The sequence below is a fragment of the Meriones unguiculatus genome, chromosome 21 (assembly GCF_030254825.1).
Source record: "Meriones unguiculatus strain TT.TT164.6M chromosome 21, Bangor_MerUng_6.1, whole genome shotgun sequence".
Classification (NCBI taxonomy): domain Eukaryota; kingdom Metazoa; phylum Chordata; class Mammalia; order Rodentia; family Muridae; genus Meriones; species Meriones unguiculatus.
In genome coordinates, this window is record NC_083368.1 from 30,244,143 (window position 1) to 30,271,465 (window position 27,323).

The 27,323-nt window shown below is 38.1% G+C and overlaps 1 protein-coding gene across 1 annotated transcript in view; it reads left to right on the plus strand.

Moving 5' to 3' along the window:
* The window catches only part of Znf804b (zinc finger protein 804B), a 561,864-nt gene that overhangs the window by 58,286 nt on the left and 476,255 nt on the right, over positions 1-27,323 (plus strand). The window lies entirely within an intron of this gene.

A 27,323-nucleotide genomic window follows, 5' to 3' on the forward strand; every position in this document is an offset into this window, starting at 1 on the left:
AATGGTTTTGAAGGCCCCTGACTAGTTAGCATAATGGTGAAGCATCATGGTAATAGATATAAATAATTGAAAGAACAGAATCCTGGAATGTGCCTGGAAGAATAAGCATTTAGGTAAGTGTTAATGATAGACATAGCATGGGTAAGGCTGATAAGATTAGAGAAGGCAGAAAAGACAACAAACTTGCATTGTAAAGAGCACATGATGAGAGGTATGAAATGAACACTTTCTTCTTCTTCTTCTTCTTCTTCTTCTTCTTCTTCTTCTTCTTCTTCTTCTTCTTCTTCCTTCTTTTTTTCTTCAAAAAAGGACAATAGTCTGTAATGGCAGCTACAATAATCTATGAGCCATAGGATCACCAGGCTTGGGGTACATGTCAGAATCCCAATCAATATCACTACAAAGTATGACTTATTATCTTCAAAGTGCAGCCCATGCTATACTTTAGACCCGAAATACCCTCTTAGCTTTCAAGTGGTCTACAGTATGAGATATCTTGTGACTGGTGAATATGATGACAAGGCTGGAAAGCATGTTGAAAGGAATCTTAGGAGCCTGGCCCTCCTCTTCCTTTGTTCTTTGATGCTGGTCGGCGGCCTTGCAGTGAGTGTCTTATTCCTCCTCTACTGTATGTTTTACAAGTCTCAGCTGGATGCTGCTGTGCGACAGGAACCCAAGCAACTGAGCCAGATAATCACAGGCTGAAACATTCAAACTATGAAAGACATGAACCATGGGTCCTTTTCTGTCTGTTACTCCAACTGTAAGCTGACTAGCACAGCCTATTCATTAGTGTTTGACCACCATTCTCCCAGTCTTTAGACCGCATTCATTTTAAGAGAGAAATGTTTAGCTAGCTACATTCTACACCTGCAATGTCTTTGGTTAATGTGGTGGAGAACAGTTTTTAAAACTTAGTTCCTCACTCAGTCCTAAATGAGGGGTCCCCATCAAATCCTTTCCCTCAGGGCTCAGGGAACCTTGCAGAAGAGGAAGCAGAAAGATTGTAAGAGCCGTAGGGATGGAGGACACCAAGGAAACCAGGTTTTTTAGACACACAGGACTGACACACATATGGCGTCTTGACCTAGCGCTGAGAGAGGAAGTGGATACAAGCATTCATCTCTCACCCAGAAATATCTCCAGCTGATAACTGCTCACAAAAAGTAGTTTTCCCCAGTCTTACTGGGTGTACAAACCACATCACACTTAATGGCAGGTCACATCCCAAGCAGTAGATGGCCAATACAGAGAGAACTCAATGTTTTTTTGGAGGGTTTTTTTGTTTTATAGTGCTTTGACTGGGCTTGTGTGTGTGTGTGTGCACGCACGCATGGGTGTGGTTTGACAAGTCTTTTGTTTATATATTATGTTTTCTGATTTTAAGTTAAGTTTTCCTTTTTAGGTGATTTTAAGTGTATCCAGGAAGTGAGTTGTTGGCATAGGCTATAAAGTGAGTGGAAGTGAGGAATTGGGCAGAAAAAAAAAAAAAAAAAAGAAAAGCAAGTTAGAAGGTGTTTATAAAAACTCAAATACCACACTCAGAGTTGGGATTTTATTCTGTCAAAAAAAATTGAGTGTCTATAATTATATCTACTTTCAGAAGTTATTTCTGAAAACAAACAAGCAAAAATGGAGGTGGTAAATATTACCAGGCCACAGAGGAAGAAAATACAGTGAGTTCTAATGAGACCTGATAGGCTAGAGTCAGATGGAAGGGGTCAGTGGACTTGGAGAGGGGCATGGGAAGAGATATGGGAAGGAGGGTGGGATTGTGAGGGGATGAGATGGGGCTACAGCTGGAATACAAAATGAATACATTGTAAATAATAAAAAATAAATTAATAAAAAATCTAAAAACAAAACAAAAAGCACTCAGAAACCTTTACAGAATTTGTAGTTGGCAACTGAAAGTTTTATCTCCTCTTAGTTGAAGAATAGATTGACTTAACTTTTCTAGAAAGTAATTTTGCAATTTGAATTACTTTTTCTCTATTTTTTGGTCAGGTAGTACCTTCCCTAGGCTCTGGTAATAAAGAAGAAATATTAAGAACCACTGTAATGAAAAGACAAGTTGTGGTAGGAACCATGAGGATGCTGAAAATATGAACACACATATTAATTACATAGCAGCCTTATTATCCTGAAATTAATATTGAAAAATATTTTTAAAAATTCTCCATCAAAAAATAAGATGGAGAACTATTGAGGAAGACACTTATTGTCAACCTCTGCTCTCTACATGCTTAGTCATGCATGTATATACACAAGTACATACATACACACCTGGGACATACATCACACACACTGTTGTGGTGAAAGATTACAGATGTGCTTCTTCATTTGAGATTCTGGGATCATCTAGCTTGAGATACTTTTAATGGAAAGGACTTATAAAAATGATGTATTACAGACTTAGTGGAATTAGTAGGAATAAGACTTAAGAAGGCTGAGTCTCCTAGAAAGCAGGAAAGGGAGAAACTGATGAGAGATGGAAGTTATCAAAATATAGGTCGGGTATCTCACTATATAATCTTTTATACATCTGAGAGAAAATTGTGTTTGTTAAGGTTTTGGCCCATTTGAACATTTGGAGTTTGAGATAAAGCAATGGTGGGGGCTGAAAAAGATAGGTGCCACCATCAAGGCATGCAGATGTGGACAGCTGAAGATTGAGGAAGGTAGGCAGCCATCATAGATATAAACAGATGCGGCCAGCCGAAGGCAGATGATGAGGATTCAGGTGTGACTCTGTGCACCGGAATGGGAATCCCTAGTAGGATATTGTTATAAAAAATAAAGATGTGAGAATGGGGCAATGTCTCAGGGGGGCGGAAGTCCTTGCTGTGTAAACATGAGAAGCCGAGATTGACTCTCCAGCACCATGTTAAAAACAAAACAAAAAACCAACAACAACAAATGAGCAAGCATATATATGCTGTGACCCAGTGTTTTGGGACAGAGCAGGTGGATCCTAGAAGGTCACTGACTGGCCAGAATATTCACCAAAATAGCAATTTTTAGTTCAGTGAGGAATCTGTCTTAAAGAAATAGCTAAACGGCAATAGAAGATACTTGGTATTGTTTTCCTCCTCTGGCATCTGTATCTGTGTGCACAGGTACATGTGTCCACACATCTGTGTCCATGTCACACATATAAATACACCACAAGTCAAAAAAATCAGGTAATACATGAAGAAGAAGAAGAAGAACAAGAATAACAATAATAATAATAATAATAATAATAATAATAATAATAAGAACAACAACAACAACAACAAAAAGAACAAGAAGAACAAGAAGAATAAGAACAAGAATAAGAACAACAAGAAGAAAGCAAGATTCAGGAGGAAGAGTGGTTTGTGTGATTCATATTGTGGTTGGCATGGATGAATCTGGATATGAATGCACATGGGAATGCAAGGATTCATGTCTTGTGGACACTTAACATTTGTGTGCGCTGAGGGGAGAACTGAGTACATAGGAAATATGTGGCTGTGGCATTCAGGTAAAGGAAGACGGATAAAGGATCTGTGGAGCTTGTGCATTTAGGAAACAGAAAGAGGCAACCAAAGAGCAGAAATAGAAGGAAAATAAAAGCAGGTTCTGAAAGTTAGTGCAGGAAAGAGGTTTCAAAGTAGATGACTGTGCTAAAATTTTAAAAGAAGGAGTAAGATCTTTAATGTTTGGTATGGTTGCTGTATGTAACCAATTTAAAATTTTCTGGGGCACTTAAAATAACCAGGTATTTTGTTCGTTTGTTTTTGTTTAATGACTCAGAGGAGTCAAACAGTTATGGAAAATATAGTAGAGTGAGTGGTCAGAGGGTGAGTGCTTCTCTCAAGCATTGGTCAGAAAGAATTACGCAAGTGTTTGGACAGTAAATTGTAGAGGAGGAAGATTAACAGGTTAAGTATGCAGTGGATCCCAGGCTTCTCTGTCCTGAAAGCAAGCATTCCAGTCCCTCCCCAACCTGCCAGCATGTTTTACTGGAAAAATGGACTCTAAAAACAGAATACAACACTATGTGCCTGAAAATATCTTAAGATCATAGGCTGTGCTACCATCTTCTAGAATATAAATCACATAGTAAACTCTGAATTACAATCACATTTCCTTTTTTATCTAGTTTGCTTTCTGTTTCTAAAAACATGACATAATGACATACTTGTTGCATATTGTATCACATTTAGTTTACCATGACATAAAGTCTTTTAGGGATGTATGTATGGAGTAATGTTTTGAGAGTTTGTTTTCCTATTGTCTGTAACTTAAAAAATTATTTATTATTTATTTATGCATTTATTTATAATGTGTAACCCTATTCTTCCTTGCCTCCCAGTCCTCCCCCTCTCTCCCCTCCCCCTCTCCTATTTCACAGAAAAGGGGAGCCTCCTCCTTCTCATTCACTCCAGCTCATCAAGTCATATCAGGACTGAGCATGTCCTCTTCCTCTGTGGCCTGACAAGACAGTCCTGCCAGGGGAAAGTGATCAAAAAGCTGGAAAGAGAGTCCATGTCCGATGAAGTCCCTGCTTTCCTTGCTTGAGTACCTACATGAAGCCTAAGCTGCCCATAGGCTACATTTTGTAGGGGGCGGTTCTAGGTCCAGTTTATGCATGATCCTTGGTTGACGCTTCAGCCTCAGCAAGACCCTCTGGGCCCTGGTTAGTTGGCTCTGTTGGTCTTCTTGTGGAGCTCCTGTCACCTCCAGGTCCTTTTCTCTATCCTCCCACTTTTCCGCAAGAATCTCTATGCATGTTTGGCTGTGAGTCTCAGCATCCGTTTTGAGGCAATGCTGGATAGAGCCTCTCAGAGGACAACTATGATAGGCTTCTGTCTGCAAGCTTAGCTGAGTATCATTCATAGGGTGGGTCTTTGGTTGGGTCAGACATAATAGAATTATCTATTATGTAATTCTAGATTATGGTAAAACACCTTTAACAAGTGAACATATACTTTACAGCTTGCTTTTGACCTATCTTTTTTTAAATTGTTGCACAATATGAAGATAATTGAGCTAATCTATTACAGAATTTGATGGAGCTTAGTACCAACACAAAGCATATCCCACAATTAGGGGAAATGCAGCACAAAGCAGCTTAGTGCCCTTACAACCCAAAAGTTGTTTACCTTATAGCGAAGTTGGCAAAACATTCGCATGAAAGATTCAGCAAGGACATAATGCCTCTTGTGGAGTACTTTCCAAGATGATAGCTATTTTAATGACAACATAGTGCCCTGTCTATTCCAAAGATTAGCCATAGAAATCTGAACTGTGTATTACCCAACAGACACCCGTTGAATGTTATTTTAGAAAAAGAAGTAATACAGTCAGGTTCAATGCTTGATGGTGAGTAGTGTAATGAGTATTTTGTGCTATTTGGCAAGACAAAGATTTGATCGTCAGAAACACCTACTAAAATATTATTGTATATCATGAATACGTAATGAGAATTTTTATTAAAATTTAGTACTTTAACAATTATTTCTTTAAAGAGTAATGACTATCAAAAGCTATGTAACCATATTATTTTTATTTTATGCACCTAGGAGAACAGTAAAAGGAACATGAATTATTTGTCCAGATTGGCTGTATCCTAGATTCCTGAATTCCAAATTCATTCAGCAACCATTGCTAACCTGAAACTTTTGTCATGTACACTAAATTCAGACATATTTCCATTCAAATTCAAGGCAGCATCACATATTTTCAGAAACTAAACTTACTACTAACGTTAGCGACTGGGGAATATGAGAACCTAATGTAATAGCAGATTACAGTTTTTAATGCATATACTTGAAGGTACAACCTATTTCAGAGGGGTGGGAGGGGGACATATATTTTGTGAAAACTCGATCAAGGCAAAATAGGAATGGTAACTGTTAAGTGCAGAGTGCGGTCCCCATGGGAGATGAGCATCTTCATAGTGGAGAGGGAGACATTTGGCCTCTGTCATCTTGCTTTGCAGTCCTGGTCTGTGGGCACACACATAACCACGAGCTGCATGCCACTTCTTTTACTCTAATTATTTGTCGCAATAAAACGGGGACCAATCCACTATATAGAGGTCGCAACTGGCCCCTTGGAAATCACTTCAAAATGGATTTCTGTTTCGTAGGAGACTTTCTAGGCAAAGTAATCTTGTTCACTATGTGCCCTGTGTTCTAAAGTCTAATCACTTCGTGCCTCTTTTAGGTATGGGGGATTTTAAATAATCCATTTTATAGGATAGAGGTTGAACTAACTAAGGACTTAACTCCTAGCCCAATGACCCAATGAGTAGAAATATAATCTCTATGTGAATAGTTTACATACTTTGTGTGATTTCCTGCTTTTATTTGACTGCATAGCTTCTACTGTTTAATTGTGGCTCACCAGAGAAGTTCACAATCAAAATAAAGACATATTTATTTGCTTTAAAGGCACAACTATAAATGCAAAATTTTCCAAAACATGGTAGCTTTAGGGTCAAATAAAAAAATCATTAAAGTTTTAGACTCATTAGAATCATCCAGCTCTTTCAAATATATATATGTGTATATAAATAGATACTAATTAATAGATATTAACACATTAATGTCTGTAAATATTTATATATAAATATATAAGTTGCTTACATATCATGTAGTTCAAGTTATACAGACACACACACACACACACACACACACACACACACACGCTTTTATCCATGTACCTGCTGAATTAGGACGAAAACATCAGATCTCCTGTACTGGGCTTTGTAAAAATCCTGACGAGGAGCTAGAAAAGAAGCCATGTCTTCTGCAAGAATAGCAGGTATTTTTATTTGCTGAGTCAGCTCTCCAGCCCCATTGAATATTAATTTTATTTTTTCTGTGGTACAGTTACTTACAATTTATATTAAATTCTTGCATGATGTATTAAATTCTTCATATACTGCTCACGTACCTGTCTGCTAAGGATTTATACCAATCTCTCTGTCAGCTCAGTCTCTATCTCTCTCGTCTCTCTGTCTCTGCCTCCCTTTGTGTCTTCATCTCTCTCTTTATTTCTGGATTTTTTCAACAGTAAACCACAGCACAGAAAAAGAAAACATAATTTTTTTTAAGCTTTGACTTTTGACCAAACTGAACATCCGTCTTGGATCTCTGGGTCAAAGGCTGCAGGGGCGGGAGATGATGCCAAGGAAGATGTAGAGGTTGGGACTGGTGCAATTTGTGTTTCCTGAATCATTCTAAGATGGTAGATTTGCCTCCAGTGATCTATTTTGGAACCATGCTAGGTTTAGATTTTTTGTAAAGTCATTTCATAAGACCTATGTCTCATAAAAGCAACAAAATCCCTGTTGGTCATGTTTTGTGATACTGAATTTAGGCATAGGTCTCGGGCCTTTTGAATATCTATTCTGGTTTCAAAAATGTTATTGCTTGTTTGTTTTTATTTTTTAAATAAAGAATTGATACTTTTCTGGACTAAGACCAATTTTATACTTTTACTCTTTACTTGAAAAAGTCGCTTTTAGAAAAAAAAATATTTTTTAGGGAAAATGAAAACATAGTTATACTCTGCAAATTCTGAAAAACAAATCCAACTATCATTGTCTGTCTCTATTTTTTATTATTTATTTATTTATTATATTTTATTCACTTTGTATCCCTGCTGTAGCCCCCTCCCTCGTCTCATCCTAGTCCCACCCACCCTTTCTCTTCTCCCCCTGTGCCCTCTCCCCAGTCCCTTGATAGGGGAGTAACTCCTCCCCTTCCCTTTGACCCTAGCCTATCAGTTTTCATCAGGGCTAGCTGCATCACCTTCCTCTGTGGCCTGACAAGGCTGCACCCCCAGGGGGAAGGGAACAAAGGCCTGCTGCTGAGTTCATGTCAGAGATACTGAGACTCATAGCCAAACTTTGGGCAGAATGCTGAAAACCTTACAGAAGAAGAGGGAGATAGAAAGACCTGGATGGTACAAGAACTCCACAAGGAGATCAACAGAGCCCCCCCCCAAACCCCCTGGGCCCAGATGGTCCTGAAGATACCAATACTACAGCCAAGGACCATGCATAGACAGGACCTAGAATCCCTGCTCAGAGGAAGCCCATAGGAGTCTCATTTTCTTAGTGGGTTCCCTGGTCAGGGGATCAGGACCTGTCTGTCTGTATTTCTAGTTACTAATTTAAATAACATAATTTTGTTACCATATTTTATACTTAAGTTTCCTGGCACTGTTATATAAAAACAAGTAACAAAAAGTTTATGTCATGAAAAACTCAACTCAAGAGAATGAGGGTCATACCAGCAGATTATAGAAAAATGAACTAAAATTCAACCAGAATTTTACTGTATAGAGGTTTTGGATTAAATCTCCATTGCGTTGTGTGACTTGTGGAGGAAATAATGGCTTCTCTGAATACTTTATGGCTGTGTACAGGGAGAGTTGCTGAGGCAGTAGCTGGAAAATACAATCAGCATGTGTGAAACCAGTACCTATTTATCTTAAATTAATCATTTCTCCTGAGCAGGCAGATGATAACCTGGGGCTGATGTCAATGTCTTTTTATTCATAGCGCAGATAAAACTGCAGCTTTGCCGTTTCGGTGAGAGTTACATGGTGTGAAAGATGTAACTCTTGCATCATTAAGGATTGCTCGTTAGACTTTTTTTTTTTAACTTTTGGAACTGAACTCAGTAAATAATTATTTCGGGAAATAAATTACTGGTTGCATTAAGCCCACTTTTGCCTTTCTGCCAGGAGGGTTTAAGCAAAGGTTTCTCACTAGAATAACATTTCTTCATCATTATTAACCTCCCCCCCAGTTGATAGAACTCTTAAAATTGAAGTGGAAAATTCTCAGTGTTGCTTCACTCTGCAGGTAAAAAGTCCTCGTTGACGATCATGAGCCTGGAGACTAAAGAGCCTCATGGTGGCTCTGATACAGCTGACCCCAGAGGGTTCCACAGAGGATGTCACCATTGAACCAGTGCTTACTGTAGACTTCCTTTCCCTCTGCATGAGAGAGAACTAGGAAAATAGGAAGCATCTATTTACATGCTAGGTATCAACCAGTAAGTGTTACTATGTTTCCTGGTGTTGAGATTAGGATAGAAGAAGGCCATGACTTCTTTTGTCTTCCAGAGTGACATTCTGAAGGCTTAACCATCTTCTCACTGTGGTTTTTCTCTCCAAGTTATCAAGTTTCTCTTACATATTGAGGATGTGGCATGAAGTGTGTCCTAGTGGCCCTGACAATAGCCTGGTCTGTAGAGCCTAAAGCTCTGTTCACATATGCCGCTCCAACAACACAACACCGTGCTATACTTCCCAGAGAGGAACTTATAGCCTTGAAAGAGTTGGAATATGTTGGGTAAAGTTTTGAAAGAACAAGTTTTGGCAGCGATATCTTGGTATTAAGAATAGACTCGTGATACTTGTTATTTTAGTGCTGTCTACTGTGTTGAGAAAAATCTGGCTTTCCAAACTAACAAATTAGCCGTTACTTCCATCTTCAAATGCGTGACTGAGTAATCAATTTAGATACGTTATTTTAAGTTTAAAGACTTTCCAGATTTTTAAATAGTGTTAGAATATTTAGTATTTTGTGTATGTATAAATAATCAATTATTATGCATCCCCCTGTCTGCCTAAAATATATGGTATGTTAGACAAGCAATTATTATGAAATGTCTTGAATTTTAAGTACTTTTTACATCAGGATTAGTGGGAAGCTTAAAACTCTTAGGAGGTCCAATGAAAAATTTTAGCCTAATAATTTGTTGATTGGTACTACAAATTTGGATTCCGCACCTAGCTCAGCTCCACTGGGTTCTCTGTGCTGGGCTCCTTGTTTCTGACCCAGGTAGCTGGGGTACAGGTGGAGAGATCTCTGAGCCTAGACCTGCTCCAGTGGCCCAATGGCTCCCTCGATATGGCGGAGAATGAGACTTGGGTCCCGTGCCTAGCTCACCTCAACTGTGTTCGCTGTGTGTGCTGTGCTGGCTGATTCTGACCGGGGTGAGCCGGGCAGCTGGGGAGCAGGCAGAATGGAGCCAGCCGGGCCTCCCTTATTGTACCTGGAGGTATCTCCTCCACAGGATGGTGAGAGTGAGCACCTCTAGCCGCGGGGTCCAGGAAGGTGTCCACAGGACAGTGAGAGTGGACTTCCAGGTTTGAAACCAGGAGCCTCTGGTACCCAGTGGGTGTCCACAGAACTGCGAGAGTGCGCAGTACTACAAATTTGAAGATAAATTAACTTTTTTTTTTTAATTTGAAATTTTAAAAATAGATTAAACTGGGCATAGTGGTGCATTGTTTGTAATTCAGTACTTGGAAGGGTGAGCCAGGAAGTTTGCCAACTCAAGGCTAGCCTAGACTACTCTGTGAACAGGAGGCCAATTGAAGTACAGTTGAAGTACAAGTCCCCCAAACAAACAACTAACTAAAATTAAATTTAATATTAATTTTCATAGCTAAAATAAGCCTATAACTTGTCTTTTCTGTGCATGAATCCTGCTCTGGTGGACAGAGAGGCACTGTTTTTTTTTTTTCTTAAATCATTGATTTGTTTTCCCATTACCAGCGTGTGAGGAGATAGAATGGAGGCTTCCTGCAAGGGTGTACCAGTTTCTCAGCGTGGTGGCGTCCTCCTGTGAAGGATGGCAGAGCTCAGCGAACACGGGGACGGCCCTGAACTTTCTGAGGTTGTGCCGTGCAGCACCGGATCCTTCTGAGACACAGCCCTCATACAGTCCTGCCACATTTTCCTCTTCTATTGGGTTATTTATAGCGAGAGACTAAAGATAAGCATCAAGGTGATATTTACCTCAGTCTTCTACACAGAGAAATCATTGACTATCCATATCCTGTGGGCCTCTCCTGCAATTGCAGCTAACTGAATCTTGTTTTTCTATATAGTGAATTTCAGTTGACAGGAAAAACTGTGACTTCATACCACAGAGATTTTCTTCACTTTTTCTGGAATTGTATCACCGAATTTGCTTTTGCCACTTAGTGTTTTGAATGTCTTTTATTATTAAGAAAATATAAACATGTACAAAAATACGTTAAACTGTCATTAACATACTATAAGCTGCATAAAATCATTATTAATAAAGCATGAAAAGAAAGCATTATGCTCACTGGTTGCATAGACTATTATGCATCAAACCCAGGTACTAGCCATTTTAACTTGTCTACAGTATGTTTTAAAATAAACAACAGTATAGGACTATTTTAAAATCTTAACTTTTATCAATTCACTTCATAATTAAGATAATACACATGAATAAAGTGATCATTTTGTAAATGTCTGAAATATCCTGTCATGCTACTCTACAGAGAGACAAACCATTTGCCTCAGGATTAAATTCTGAATTATGTCTCTTAAGACCGTGATTCAGAAGAAGCATACCCTCACTGCTATAAGCCAAGAACCACTGTTTTCTCAAGTTAGAATAAAAGATTTCAAAGACTAAAAACTATTTTGTTATAAGTCATGTTTGAATATGAAATAAAAGATTCATGTTAGATGCATGGTTCTGAAAATATTGAGCACAGAACATCCCATAGGAAAGAGTTTTACATTCATGTTGTTAAGAGTGTATTTTGAAAACTTTTGATGCTCACATACTAAATGAGATGTTTGGTTGATACATCCTTTCTTCTTCTTATCTTTTTTATTGCATTTTAATATTTTATTTTGTTTATTTTTATTAATTAATTCCCTCCCTACTCTCCTCCCAGTCTTACCACCCTCCCACATCCTCCTTCTCCCCTTTTCCCCAGAATGTGGGACAATGCATGTTCTGGGCCTAAATACTCAATGAGCATCTTAGGCTTTATGTGAGCCCAAGAGTCAGGGGAGCGAGGGATATCTCCGATATGGACCATGTTACTTGCTTTTTTTTATCATTTCCCCCTGATGGGACTGCCCTACCAGGCCAGAGGGGAGGAAGACGAACTTAATCATCAACTGGTGAGCTTGATACATTCTTACAGAACATAGACTGCTTTTCCCCTTCTCTTCACTGCAGCTCAGCTGGTACAAGTCACCGTTCCCAGTGCTATAGCCTTCCTGAACTGAGCAGTCTATAGTGTGATAGTGGAGTGTTAGAACCCCCCTTCTGAACCTAATGAAACTCAAACTTCCTCTAATCCCAAAGAAATTCAGCTTTATTCATGCCAAGAAATATTTAATATTTTGTATAAATTTCAACTAATGTAACATTCACTAGCTAAATTAAACATTGTTTATATTTTATGCTAATCAGCATAGCTGTTACCAAAACAACACAGGAAAAAATTGTCAAGATACATAAAAGTAAGAAACTTTGTGTGTTCTTAGTAAGAGTATAAAATGATGCAGCTTTGAAAAACAGCATGAGGGTTCTTCAAGACTGAAAATAGAACTGGCATATGATCAAGTAATCCCACTTTTGGGTATGTAAAAAAAAATTGAAATCTAGATCTCAAAGAAATGTTTGGTCACTAATTTCCACAGCAGCTTCCTTAAACATAGTAACTAAGAGATTCAGGCAATGCATATGTTCCTCGATAGATGGCTTGTGGGGAAAAATATGGTGCATGTATATTTTTAAAAAAAGATTGGAACTGGGTCTCCTTGTGGAGCTCCTGTCCCCTCCAGGTCTTTCTATCTCCCTCTTCTCCCATAAGGATTCCAGCATGCTGCCGAAAGCTTGGCCGTATCTCAGTATCTCAATATCTCCTTCCATACCCTGGAGGGTAGTCTTTCAGAGGCCCACTGTGGAAGGCTCCTGTCCTATTCCTTGTCTTCTCCTACTTCTGATGTCTATCCTGTTTGCCCTTCTGAGTGACGTTTCAGCCTCTTCCCTAAGGTCCTCCTTGTTGTTTAGCTTCTTTAGGACTATAGGTTTTAGTATTTTTATCTTATATTATATGGCTAATATCCACTTTTAAGTGAGTATATAACATATGTGTCTCCCTGCTTCTGGTTTACCTTCTGGGCACAGGGGCGCCTGCAGTGACCACCCAAAGATCATACATGGAGAGGACCCAGATCCCCTGCTCAGAGGAAGCCCATAGCCTGCTCAGTTTCCAAGTAGGTTCCCTAGTAAGGGGTTCAGGGGCTGACTCTGACACTAACTCAGTGGTTGGCTCTGGGGGTTGCAGCCTTATCAGGCTACAGAGAAAGATGATGCAGCCAGCCCTGATAAGACCTGATAGGCTACGGTCAGATAGAAAATGAGGAGGTCCTCCCCTATCAGTGGACTAAGGAAGGGCATAAGGGGAGAAGAGGGATTGTGGGTGGGACTGGGAGGAGACAAGGGAGGGGGCTGGAGTGGGGATACAAGGTGAATAATAAAATGAGCTGGTTAGAATGCCAAGCACTTTATCAGATTTATCTCATAGGATAGTCTGTCCAGCAAAAATGGCATGCAGGAACACAGATAACATAGCATAACATAGCCCTTCCTTAGTCCACTGATAGGGGAGGACCTCCTCATTTTCTATCTGACCGTAGCCTATCAGGTCTTATGCATGTGTATACATATGTATGTATGTATGTATGTATGTGTGTATTTACCTTTCATCTACTATCTATCTATCCATTTATCTATCTATCTATCTATCTATCTATTGTGTGTGTTTGTTGATTTTTTTTAAGTGAGAGAAAAAACATGAAGTTGGGTGAAGTAGGAGGAAGGGGGAGTGATCTAGAAGGAAATGGAGGAGGGTAAAAGATATGATCAAGATAGTCATCTAAAAATAAAATATATTTAATATTTACATTTATTATTTAATATTATCTTTGCTATCCATGTTTATCATGGCAAATATAATTTAGGCAAAAAGCTGGATGCAGGGAAAAAACTGATAAATGCTAAAAATCATTTATTTAGAAGTTTTCAAGTCATATTCTTCTCCTTTTAGGCTAGACATTAGAAACCCATCACATATATTAGTGCTAGTAGGCTATGTATGTACATTAACGAATTTAGATATTTTATTAAGAATGCATGCATATACATACAAACATACACACATATATGAAACAATCTCAAGCTTACAGAAAAGTTCTTAGACCCTTCTGGCCACTCCATGAACATTCAGCGCTACTAAATCTCAGAGCCAAAAGTAACCAAGTCTTTTAAAACTTATACTCTCTCTGATTTCTCTACCCAGGAAACCCAGGATAATTTCCCAATTTTTAAGATTATCTGTTAAGTAAACTTAGTTAAGTCTGGAAAGGTACTTTACCATAGAGTGTAGCATATTCCTACACATGATACAAGAATGCAGTTTGGTCTTTTGAGGAGATGTAGTATAGGCACATTCTGTTTATCTCAAAATCTCCTTTGAAACTATGCCCATCTTCTTGAATTTCAGTTTATTTACTTATTTACATCAACATGTACTAATGGATTGTTTTTTATGTATTAAAACTTTATCATTTCTAACTACCTTTTTTATTTTTGAGACTTTCAGTGTCTATCAGAGGAGCCCTCTGTACCCTATATCCTTTGACATCCCTTGTCATTCTCAAAATACTATAGTACAGTTTGATATAGAAAAATTCAATTTAATCTTGTACTTTCATTGACATTATCTGGCGATCAGCTTTCTAAAGAGCCCCAGTTTTACTTTGACTGATTTTTGAAAGCTAATATTTGGTCAGTAGTTGCTACTGAAATAAGACTATTTCTAAGTTTTTTTTTTTCAGTGTGAAGTTACCATACACACATACTCTCATAGTCACTTCTGTATTTATGTACATTGAAAACAATCAGTTCATGCTGAAATGTCTGTGTGAAACTTACAACAGGATAGATTTTTTTTTCCTCTTTTTCATTCTTGTAACTTCTCTCATCAAGAGTGAACATGGTTCCTTTTATCCTCCCTGTGCTTATTTATTTTAACAGTGCAATATAAAGTGTCTCGTGTTGATGCCATCATTTTTTCTTCACAGGTATCCACAGGTCATGAACCATGTTCTTACAACCAATGGTAGATAATTCATCTTTGCTCACGCACTTATTCCCCTTTGCAGGCTCTTGTGTTGGTCAGTTCTACCTGCTAGATCACCCATTCTCATCTGCCTAGATTCTCACAAATTACACTCAGTTTTCCTGTTTTGCACCTGGACCATGTTAGCCCACTGTAGGTCATCCCTTTCAACAACCTTCTTCACTCCTTTTTAGCTCCGAAATCTCATGTAAACAACTCCTCAAAGGCAGATACTTTTCTTGATCTCTTCTCTCATGTCTGGCCTCAGCATCCTTATGGAGGCCCTTCCTTTCTTCTCCAGTCTGTGCTGCCCATAGTGACGCTCCTTCCTCTATCAGATAAGCACCCTCTTTACTCTACTTCAGCACTCATCACCAAGCTTCCCTCTTGCACAAGTGACCTCTTCACCTTGTGAAAATTAGTGATTCCCCATGCCAAGCAGTGGCTCCAGCTATGGATTTCCTTCCTGACACATTGGAATTCAGGTCCCTACTTTTTTATTTCTCTGTGTGTAGTTGTCTCTTGACCCTCCTGGTTGCTTGACCTGTACTACACCATAAGGGATTGCTCTGTATATTAGCTTGGTATTGTCTCAGTGACTATGAGTGAGTTATGAGTGACTTATCTATTAAAGGACAAGAGAAAAATGGAGGGAAATCATTAGGAACTTTTCTGCTCACTGTAATTGCTTTCGTTATATTTGTACTGTAAAAATAACCTTTTTTCTTCTAAAGAATCATTTTAGGTTTGGAGAAAAGTTGCAAAGAGAGCACTAAGTTGCAGAATATCTGCACCCAGCTTACCCGTTGTTAATTTTTTACTTTCACCTAGGAAGTTTGTTATAACGAATGCACCAATAATAATAAATACTTGATTAATATTTCTAGCAACACTTGGAAGAAAGTTATTCATTTAAACTTTATGATTTGCCCTTTACCTTCAATACATTGTCTTCACCCTTGACCTCGATTACTATTCATAGAGAGAAACTCTGAAATAGCTACTGTGTTAAAAATTCCCACCATAGATATACTCCCTATTTCCAAATTATCTAGGACTTTTTAGGCTATGTTATGCTATGTTATCTGTGTTCCTGCATGCCATTTTTGCTGGACAGACTATCCTATGAGATAAATCTGATAAAGTGCTTGGCATTCTAACCAGCTCATTTTATTATTTTGGCACCAGAGAAGAAGATTAGTGAGCTACAGATTTTCTGGTGGCCTTCAAAAAGGGAAGTAAAAAATAAGACCTAGGAAAGATAAATCATTCTCTGCAAAGCTGGGAAAAGCAAATGGTAGCTTAAATGAAGGATTATCTTAATAAATGCCTATGAAATATATTTTATGTTGACTTCATGAATCATTAAATACATTATTTATAAAATTTTGTGTTTGAGGCTTTAGAGGAGGAGAGCTGAGTTGGTCAAGGACTTGTTGCCTGAGCCTGAGCACCTGCGATTGAGCCCAGAACCATTATAAATAGCCAGGTGTGGCGGTTCACGCTTTTTCACCCCAGTGCCAGGGAGGCAATGGTACGGGAATCTTCAGGACTCATTGGCTAGCCTCATAGGTAATCCCAGGGTTTCAGTGAGAGAGCAGAAAACGTGGCGAAGGACTCCTGAGGAATGGCATCTGAGTTATCCCTCTGACTTCCGTGTGCACATGTAGCCATGCATATACATGAACATTCATATATGAGGCGCTTTGCATAATTTTTAAGTATAAATTTCCCCAAACTAGACATCACTGAGGAAATTAGCAGCAAGAAGAGTACACTGTGTGGCCTTATTATTTTTGTTCCATGTTGTGGTACCTTATACAAATATGCTACCTCTGCCCACATTTTCTTGACTTACTTTGGTTCCAGTGGAAGACACAAAGCACTTGTAATATTTTAGAGCAGACCTTACAACAGACCATACCAACTTGTACTGCCTTGGAAGAAACTTATCTATAATATTTTCTCTTTAATTTTTTTCTAGAGACACAAAGGCACTTCGGTTCTACATATTTCTCTTGTTTTAAAAATTGACAAGAGCTTTCTGCACGTATGGAAGGTCCAGGTGTCTTAAGATAGAAATTCATAAAATAATATAAATAAAAAGCTCGTAATCTCCTCTAAGAAGTTTAGAGAAATTATTCTGAAGTCAGAAAGAAAGATAATTCTACAAAGTTTGACATTTATTGAAAATTCCTCAAAATGATTTACCCGTATATTTGGCTAGGTCAAGAAACTGATCCAAGTTTTACTGAGGAAGTACAGCTTGCCCTGTGAGGACAAGTAACTTGTGAAGGCACTGTAGATATTATAAATGAGTTTGCTGACCTTTGTGTCATTAAAGTTGAAATGAAACCTGAATCAGAATACCAGGCCTTGGAAGGACAAGGTCACAAATAAAGCATGCATTTTTGCTACTTTTTAAACATTTTATCAAGAGTGCTTACATATATTTTTTTAATTACAAAATAATTTAAGCACTATAAAGAGGGCATAGGTACAACATACATTGCAGAATAGAGGCATTTTTTTTTCTTTATCAAGCAATAAGTTCTTCTTAAGTGTTGTGAAATCAATTATCTGAGGACGTGGACATCTGGCTTTTTTAATGGGGTAGGCTTAGGGCTCATCTTTGGATACCTTATAATTAAGACTGCTCAAGAGCACTTCTGTCAGCACGGCCTCTGCCTCCTAGGGTTTCACTGATCCAGGGGTGGGCGCAGACCTTCAGAGGCTTCAGAAAGGCCAACTGCAGAGCAAGATCCTGACAATTTTCTTACCCCTGCTATGAAAGTCACACCATGTGCTCTGTTCTCTCACAGGAGAGATCAATTCCGCACAGGTTTTTTCCGTCTGATCTTTTCTCAGGTCTCCGATGTCTACACTGGCTTGTTTTAATAGTTTACAAAACCTAGGCCAGATGGTAACCGTGTAGGAGCATAGAGAAGGGAAACGGAGGGTAGGACGAACAGCCTTCTCTTGAGTATGCTGCCATTGGAGATTAGGGGTCATTCAGCCAACTTCCATGGCATCACCATGAGTTGATTCTCATTGTTAGGTGCAAAGAAGGAAGACTGAGAAGTAAACAGGATTTATAAAGAAATTGGTGACTGTGTCAAATAAAGAGACATTATAATGGATGGTGACAAAATATGAAGAGACAATTTGAGGTGTCCTGTGGTCTTGGTAATCTTTCTACATATGAGTCTGTATCATAGGAGAGGAAGAAAGGAGAGAAGACTAATATGCAGTGTTGAGAAAGATCAGAGAACACTTTTCTTTGTTTCTTTTTCTTTACTTGGTTGGTACGGCCACAGATAATAATGTACAAATGTCACAGCCACATCATGAAGGTTGAACTCCTCACCCTTGTCCAAACCTCCATGGCATTTCTAAATCATGCCCAATCAATCCTGACATTATTGTTTGAGTCTGGGTTTGTGAAAGGTGAGTTAGGGCATGATTTACAAGGCACGAAATGTGCCTGTTGTGTAAATGTCAAGGGTCACCTTTATAAAGTAAGCTTATTTGTAAAGAAACCACAATAAAGCATAATTCCCCAGGCACATTTTCTCCTGGTCAAATCTCATCAAGTCCAGGTCCAGTGAGAACTACTAGTTGTACATACTGATTTCAAAAGTGAAACTTATGTTTCCTGTAATCAAATGAAAGGATCATGTTTAAAAAATAATCAGATTTAAAGCATCAGAATGTGATGCTATTCACAACGTCTAGTTATTTTACTTTGAAATTCCCAATGACCATAAATAATGTTCTATACGTTCTCAGTACAAATTTGCTTTTTGTATTTTAAAGACATTGTCTCATTCTGGAACACAGAATGTAATTCAGGCTGACCTGTGTGTTATAATCTTCCTGACTGAGCTTCACAAATGCTGGAAGAACACATATTTACTCTTGATTTTAAGATACGCCCCTTATACATACAGCACCGGACATGAGAGGTATATTATATTGAATCCTTGTCTTAGGTACTCTTCTATTGCTGTGAGACACTATAGCCAAGGCAACTTAGAAAATAAAACATTTGATTGGGTGCTTGCTTACAGTTTCAGAGGGTCAGTCCATTAGTGTTATAACAAGGGAGCATGGTGGCAGGCAAGCAGACATGGCATTGGAGAGGTGGTTGGGAGGTACATCTGATCTGTACATACCAGGTGGAGCCCGGTATGGGCTTTGTACCATTTTTTTCTGAATGAAAACAGCCCCCATAGACTCATAGGAGGCAGCATTGCTGGAGGTGTGGTCTTGTTGGAGAAAGAGTGTCAATAGGGGTGCAGGTGGGCCTTGAAGTTTCAGAAGCTCAAACCAGGCCTTGTGGTCCACTCACTGTCCCATCCTGTTACCTGCGGATCTCAGCTACCTCTCCATCACCACGTCCACTTGCTTGCCACCATGCTTTCCACTATAACAATAAAGAACAAAATATCTGAGCTATATGTCAGCTCTGATGGAATGATTTTCTTGATTAGGGTTACTGTAGACTTGGTGTCTCTTTATAGCAACAAAACCCTAAATAAGACAGAAGATTATAGTGGTCATCCTCATCCAAAACACTACACTTTTTTTTTTTGCCATATTCAAGGCTGTAACAAGTATATAAAAACTTCACATGTAGTTGAAAGAGAAATGCATTTTCCTTCAAGAAAATGTTTGTTTTTTTCCATCAAAATGATATTTTTGACTAATGATGCTATACTATTTTTATTTTTAAAAATTTAAATTTAAAATGGAACAAAGTTGACTTTTCCTTTTCCTGCCTTCAACTTTTCCATGTCCTCTCCTTCCAGCCCTCCCCACTTTCTAGTCCTCATTTCCTCTTAAATTGATGGTCCATCTTTAAAATTAGTATTAACATAGGTGTATGTGTGTATATACAGCCTGTTTAGTGTTGCTTATGTGTATAAGAATTTAGGGCCCGCCGATAAGTGTAGCATTCACTCCTCACCACCGAAAGGCTTTGCATCAAATGGAAACCGCAACAGAAGACCTCAACTGCTCTTAATGCAGAGATCAACTGATTGTGAGAAACTCCTACTCAGTCCACAACACTGCACTCATACCACAGGCTCAGCGAACATTGTAGAAGATAGAGCACAAAAATTAGAGGAGGCAGAGGGTGAGGAAGTCTGCTGTGAGATTTCGCCTCCTGGAAATTATAGGGAAGCTGCACTCATACCTCAACAATGTGCCTGCCAAAACAAGCCCTGAACAGTGAAAATAGCAATCAATATATTAACCCAGAATGGCAGAAATGTCATGGGGTCTCATGATTAGGGAAAGAACTACAAATAGTCAATAGCTTCTGAGAGAACTAGAATTAGTCTTTCCCAGGGATGAGCCACTGTTTACTGAATAAATACTATTTTAATAGAAGTAGATAAAATAACTACAATCTTTAAAGTAAATATTTTGCTCAGTTTAGGAAAGGGCTTAGCTACTACTTAACATATAGAAAATAATTCATTATACTTTGGATTTTGGACTGTAGACGTAACATTTATTTTAATTAGTCATAATTAGTGCTGTTATGACTTATTTGAAGTTCTGTTTTTAGTAGGGAGAAATGCTGAAACAACCTTGGCTTTTGGAAGAGTAAATATTTTGATTACATTCTGCTACTGTTGTAAAATGACTCTTTGAAGGTGGATGGAGGCACAAAACTTTTATTTCTGTTTTATGGCACTGATTTTTAAGCAGCAGAAGAAAAGCAAATTTTATTTTCATGAGAAATAAAGACAGAACTCAAGCTCAGATAAACCTCATGATAGCTCCAGATTAGCCATAATTAATCCTGATCTCCTATTTATCTAATTTTCTTTTTGCCTAAAGTTCATTAACATTATTTCAGTTTCATTGACAGTTATTACTAAACCCAACCAGCAATCCAGCTCAAGCAAAAATGGTAGAACTTCTATTAAAAGAAAAAAACTTTAATTACCTCTTTTAGCTTAGGAATGGGTAGGTCAAAAGATAGTGAGATTTGGCATAAGAACTATTGAACACAGTTCTATTTAGTGTGATGCTTTCCCTCAATTGCAAAATTGATTCTTTTGATCAATACTGTAGAGAGAAAAAGGTAATCTTGCAGAGAAGCAGGATGGAAAATGGTCAATCAATAGGGCTTGACAGTACCACCAGGAATTTGAAGTGACATAGATTCCGAGAATAGGTCTGGCAATGCCCCCTTGTAAATACAAATAAGATAAGCAGATGCAACATAATGACTTTCTATTTGATTTAGTCACGTCATCGATTGTGGCTCCTATCTTGAGTAGCCACATGTTATCATCTGAATAAAATGTTTTTATAATGGCTTATCTATTGAAGGCTTTCTTCCCAGCTGGTAGCTGGAAAAGTGTCTAAAAGGTGATTAGAACTTGAGAATACTAATTTCATCAATGGGTTAATGGACTGATGAGTTCATACTGAATTGGCTTTTAGAAGTCAAAGTCGAGTAAGAAGGAGTAGGTCCCTGGGCTCTTCCTTTGAAGGTTGAATTGTGATTCCACCTCTCTGTGTTTCCTTCTTAGCCATCTTAAGGTCGACAATGATCTGCTATGCTTTCCTGACCACTGTGGTGTTCTGCTTTAGCACAGCTGAGGAATAACAGAGCCAGCTGGCCATGCAACGAAACCTGTAAATCCAGCCTGTTATCCCTTAAGTTGCTTCTGTCAGGTATTCATCAGGTGTTCTCTAACACTTCAGAGTTACCCAATAAAGCATTTACTTGGTGGAAAGAACTGGCTAAAGAATGCCAAGGTACTTTGTTAGGGTGACCTGTGTCAGTTAATTTATAAAAATGTTCAATAAGGACATAGTGCTATATACAGACTTTATAGCAGAGTATGAGATATTTAAAACACAAAATTCCCTAAAGACATCTATCTCCATGGTGGCTGGCACACAGCTAATCCCACATGTTAGAGCTTGGGAACTGCATCCGTTTCTAAAGCAATGGGTATAATATGCTTGGACACCGCCTTCTCAGAGGCATCGTAATCATGCAGCAAACTATTTGGGCCAGGTTAATTTCTGCCACTGGGCCCTAAGGACCTATTTTCTAACAGTAGGACAGAACAGGAAGAGGGTATTAGCTTTCTGGTTTGAGAGAAAGGTGCAGAGAACTGGTTTGAAAAATAGGAAATGGCAGATGGTGGTACAAGAACTGCAAAGTGAGAGAAGCCAAGAGTTAGAAGGTGGAGACCAGAAGCATTAGTGATGCTGGGAAGGAGCAATAGGACAGCCAAAGCATGGAAGATACCTTTTGATTCAGTGCATTGATTTATGCTTCTCTATAAACCCCACTGGTCTTTTCTTTTCTTTTCTTTTCTTTTCTTTTCTTTTCTTTTCTTTTCTTTTCTTTTCTTTTCTTTTCTTTTCTTTTCTTTTCTCTTCTCTTCTCTTCTCTTCTCTTCTCTTCTCTTCTCTTCTCTTCTTTTCTTTTCTTTTCTTAGAGCATTTGAAATAGCATAGGGAGTAAGAACTCTTCTAGATGACACCTCCTCAGCCAGAAGGTTTGGGCACTAAACTTTTTTATTCTGATGCTTTCAGAAGAGTGTTTAAGAACCACTTCATGACCCCTTGAATTATCTTTAGTCTGTTTCTCTCCCATCCTCACAAAGTAGATGGGGAATATATATATATATAATTCACTTTCAACATCCATCATTGATTTTGGCATTGTGTCCAAGGCATCTGAGCAGCTGGAATCTTACCCTAGAATTCATATCATGTTTATCTCAGGCAGACAAAGTAATATGAGCTAAAGATCTGATATTAGAGTAGTGATCAAATAAACCTGTGAGGAAAGTTTAGAACAATAGCTGGTAACTTACAGTAACAGTTCTTAGGGAAAACGCACCTAGTTTATAATACTATTTAGGGAACATTAATCATTATAATGGAGACTGATGAATAATGCAAGTAGACCAGGTTATGACAAAGACATTAGGCATTTCCAAGAATAAAAGACAATGTCATATTAGTTTATTTTATTACTCTATTGTTTTTATCTGTTTCAGAACTTAAAGTTATACCAAAGTTACACTTGGGAATCTGGGACAATCTAAGGGGCATCCCTAGACAAACAATAATGAAGAAAAACAAATTAATTCACAAAGCCAGAGCACACAAGGCACTAGCCTCCAAGCAAATGGGTTAACATACCAATTAAACACTCTGAGACCTGCAGAGCATGCTCTGATTGAAGCTTAGAACTTACTGATGTGCTACCATAGCATTGAACTCCCAACCCACTTCCACTGCAAGTTGTGGATCCCTGTGTAATCTGTTATCTGCAGTGTGGGGAAGACAAGGTACACCATTAGATCCTAGAAGATGCAGCTTCTAGCATTACTTATTACAGCAATTAACACAAAACCCAAGCAAGACAAAAATGGAAAATTATGCATTTTGTTTATCATCATCATCATCATTATTATTTGTAATTTATTCATTTTGTATTCTGGTTGTAGCTCCTCCCTCATCTCCTCCTGGTTCCATCCTCCCTTCCACTTCCTCCCTTATTTGTCTTCCCTAGCCCACTGATAAGGGAAGTCCTCCTCCACTACTATGTGACCCTAGCCTAACAGGTTTCATCAGGATTCTCTGGATCCTCTTCCTCTGTGAGCTTGCTAAGTTGTCCCACCAGGGGGGAAGTGATCAAAGAGCAGGCAATCCATGTTCATGTCAGAGATTGCCCCTGTTTTTCTTACAAAGGAACCCACATGGAGACTGAGCTGTCTATCGGCTGCATCTGAGATCTGAGCAGGGGTTCTAGGTCTTCTGCAAGGATGGTCTTGTGTTGATGCATCTGTATCTGCAAGCCCTGCCCTGGGCCCGGTTATTTTGGCTTTGTTGGCTTCCTTGTGGAGTTCCTGTCTTCTCTGGGTCTTTCTATCTCTCCCATAAGACTCCCTGAATTCTAAATGGTTTCTTTTTCATCATAGATAGCTTGTTCCTTGATGAGCCCCCCCCCCACCATTTCCTCAACTTTTGTTTTTTTTATTTTTTATTTTTTAATTTTTTTTATCAGTTACATTTTATTAACTCTGTATCCCAGCTGTGTCCCGATCCCTCATTCCCTGCCAGTCCCTCCCTCCCTCCCTCCCTCCCTCATCTCCACCGTGCCCCTTTCCAAGTCCACTGATAGGGGAGGACCTCCTCCCCATTCATCTGATCCTGTTTTATCAGGTATCTTCAGGACTGGCTGCAAAGCCCTCCTCTGTGGCCTAACAGGACTGCTCCTCCCTTCGGGGGTGAGGAGACCAAAGAGCCAGTCATTGAGTTCCTGTTAGAAATAGTCCTTGTTCCCCTCACTTTGGGAAACCAATTGGTTACTGAGCTACCACAGGCTACATCTGAGTGGAGGTTCTAGGTTATATCCATACATGGTCCTTGGTTGAATGTTAGTCTCAGAAAAGACCCTGTGCCCAGATATATTTGGTCCTTGTGGAGCTCCTATCCTTTCCCCATCAGACTAACTCCCCTTCTTTCTTATGATTCCCTGTACTCTGCCAAAGGTTTGGTCATGAGTCTTTGCTTTGAAAACACTGCTAGTTAAGAGTCTTTCAGATGCGCTCAGTAGACTCCTGTCATACGTTCAATGCACATCTCATCTGTCTTTCTAAACGAGGATTGATCATCTTACCCCATGTCCGCTCAATTGATTATCTTTTTTAGGTGTATAGATTTCATTATGTTTATCATATCTTATAGGTCTATATAAGTGAGTATATCCCATGTTTGTCTTTCTCCTTCTGGGATATTTCACTCAGAATGATCTTTTCTAGATCCCACCCAACTTTTGTTGAAGGGATTGTATTTAGAAGATGGCTCTCGTTTTTGTTTCAAAATTCTTTTACTGAATTCGTGTCTTTGTGTGTGTGTATGTGTGTTTAGATTTTATAATTTTTATTAATTAACTCTACATATAACTTGTCAAATATTTTATTGTCTGTAGTTCACAGGGTTTCTTGATATTGAAAAATAATTTTCTTTCAAGCATCCAATTTGTGGGTCAATTTTTAATACAGCAAAATAGTGATTTAGATAGATGATGTTTTATTTTTAAGAGATGACAAAGAAGATTACAAAATAGCATGGATTCATTTTGTGGATGGTGGGGTTTAGCAAGTATTCACTGTGTTATATGGTGAAAAACAGTCCTGGAAGTCAGGGGATGCAAGGTACCAGGCGGTCTTTATAGAAAGACGCTTCACGCTGTAGTATTCTTGTACCTGCTATCATTTTAATCTTTCTATGTGTTTTAAAAAAAATTGATCATATTTTATTTATTCTTTACTCAGAACATGTTGAGAAATTTCAAAGATTAGTATATTGCATGCTGTTGTTTTTAACTGGTTTTATATGACTTTTTATATAATAAATCAAACCCCAAAGAAAATGTGAATAATTAGATACTATGTAGGAGCTTTAGAAACTGATAGTATAAGGCTAATTTTCACATACTTATGCAAGCATAAAACATCTTTATATTATAGACTGTTCTTTTTATTTCTACTTATTATACATAAAAGCATATTGTGATTTACAATAAACACTTGTACTTGGATTTTTAGAAAAATGCTAAACTACGAATGTAAACTTTATGGTACTTCTTATGAAGCTTTCAGATAAAGAAAATATTTCATGGTTGTGAGCAAATGCTTTCATTCATGTAACAAACAAGTCTTTTTACATACTTACAATAATAGTTCAAACTGTACAGTACTTCAAAATTTAGTGTAAGCCTTAACTCATATTCTCTCATTGTATTTTTAAATTTAATTTTATTTATGTATTTATTCATGTCTTTTCTATGATAATTTAAAATTACTTTTCAAAATTTTCATATGTTTTGATCATATTCTTTCTCCTCATTAAAATCTCCCCACAACTTTCTACTTCCCTATCCATTCAACTCCAAGTTCTTTCTATTTTTCTCAAAAATACATGAAAAAACAAACCATAAGGAAAGAAAGACACATGAAGTCTATTTTGTACTGAACAATTCCTCCTGGCCATAAGGCTTCCCTGAAGTGTGGTTGATATCCTGTCACTCCATTTATACTCTTTCACAGCAGGTGTAAATTACAAATAGCTTCTTAGTTAGGGGTGAGACTTTGTAAACATTTCTTATTCTGTATGCTGAGATTTCCTTGTAGTGTGAATTTGTGCAGGTTTTGTACATGCGGTCTCAGTCTCTGTGAGGTCATACTTGCATTAGCCCAGATGTGTCTGGAAGATGCTGTTTCCGTGGAGCTGTTCACCAACTCTGGCTTTTATCATCTTCCTGCCTCCTCTTCTTCTTAGACCCCTGATATTTAAGAGAGAGAGAATATGATAAAGACATCTCATTAGGCAGAGAACTCCAAAGTCTTTCAGTCTATGCATATTGTTCAATTGTGTTTCTCTGGGTTACTATCATCTACTGCAAGAAGAAGCTTTTCTGATGAAAGAAGAGTGATACATTGATCTATGGGTATAGGAACATCATTAGGAGTCATTTTATTGCTATGTTAATTTAACAGAATAATGGTAACAGGTTTTCTCTACCTGTCCTCAGGTTCCTGGTATTATTAACAACGTAAGGACTGGATTCCATCTCACAAAGTGGGTCCTAAATAAAATTAAAACGTGGTTTGTTACACTAGTAACATTTTTATCACTATTGCACAGCGTATCTTGCAATTAGGTCACTGTTGTAGGTTCTAGGGTTCATAGCAGGGTTACACTGATGACATTTCTCTTGCAGTAACATATACAGCACCTTCCAGTACTACGAATGATATTCATTGGAGTTAAAGTTTCTAGTTAGGCACCAAGACAGTTTCTTCATGTCCAGTGAGATAAATAAATGGTATTTATCTTCAGAAGAAGAGCCTTATATACTGTCATATTGTAGAAGATAACCAGTAGCACTGGCAATAAGCCCCCAATGCTTTGAAGGGAGTTAAGGGACCTTTTCAGTCAATCACCCACATTCGCTGCACAATCACTGCACATTCCCAATGTTGTGGAGTTTACTTGGTAGTATTTGATGTCTAGTTGGCTTTATACTTTTGTCTGTAGAAGACCAAATCTACTCCATAAGGAAACTTCTGAAAAAACTTTAAGAAACATATCACAATAAAATATTAGCACATAAATATTTATAGCTTTCCTACACACAAAAGGCAAACATATGAATACATAAATCATGGAAGCAGTACCTTTAACAGTAGCCTAAAAAATGCATCTTAGAATAATTATAATCAAGAATATGAAGGGCTTATATGATAAAAAATTTAAGAAAAATATAGAAAAAAAGATCAGAAGATGGAAGGCTATTTCACAGT